The sequence below is a fragment of the Nomia melanderi genome, unplaced genomic scaffold (assembly GCF_051020985.1).
Source record: "Nomia melanderi isolate GNS246 unplaced genomic scaffold, iyNomMela1 scaffold0014, whole genome shotgun sequence".
NCBI lineage: Eukaryota > Metazoa > Arthropoda > Insecta > Hymenoptera > Halictidae > Nomia > Nomia melanderi.
Window position 1 is genome coordinate 1160326 of NW_027475130.1, and position 955 is coordinate 1161280.

Below are 955 nucleotides of genomic sequence, written 5' to 3' on the forward strand. Positions count from 1 at the left end.
TCGGGTGCAATTAGAGATAGCGCAATAAATCAAAGCGAATTATCTGCAGGGGGCCCTGGCGCATGAATCTGTGCAGCGGGATCGACCTCGGACCACCAGGGGCCGAGAAAACCACCGTCTCATGGGGCCAGACACTCAGGGTCAGGGGAAAATCCAATATATATATGGTGATATCTCGGGTGCTCTTACAGATTGCGTAATAAATCAAAGTGCATTGTCTGTAGGAGGCCCTGGCGCATGAATCTGTGCAGCGGGAACGACCTCGGACCACCAGGGGCCGAGAAAACTACCGTCTCATGGGGCCGGACACTCAGGGTCATATAAAAATCCAGTATATATCTGGTGATATCTCGGGTGCTATTACAGATAGCGCAATAAACCAAAGTGAATTGTCTGCAGGAAGCCCTGGCGCATGAATCTGTGCAGGGGGAACGACCTCGGACCATCAGGGCCCGAGAAAACCACCGTCTCATGGGGTCGGACACTCAGGGTCAGAGGAGAATCCAATATATATATGGTGATATCTCGGGTGCTGTTACAGATTGCGTAATAAATCAAATTGCATTGTCTGTAGGAGGCCCTGGCGCATGAATCTGTGCAGCGGGAACGACCTCGGACCACCAGGGGCCGAGAAAACTACCGTCTCATGGGGCCGGACACTCAGGGTCATGTAAAAATCCAGCATATATCTGGTGATATCTCGGGTGCTATTACAGATAGCGCAATAAACCAAAGTGAATTGTCTGCAGGAAGCCCTGGCGCATGAATCTGTGCAGGGGGAACGACCTCGGACCATCAGGGCCCGAGAAAACCACCGTCTCATGGGGTCGGACACTCAGGGTCAGGGAAAAATCCAATATATATCTGGTGATATCTCGGGTGCTATTACAGATAGCGCAATAAATCAAAGTGCATTGTCTGCAGGAAGCCCTGGCGCATGAATCTGTGCAGGGGG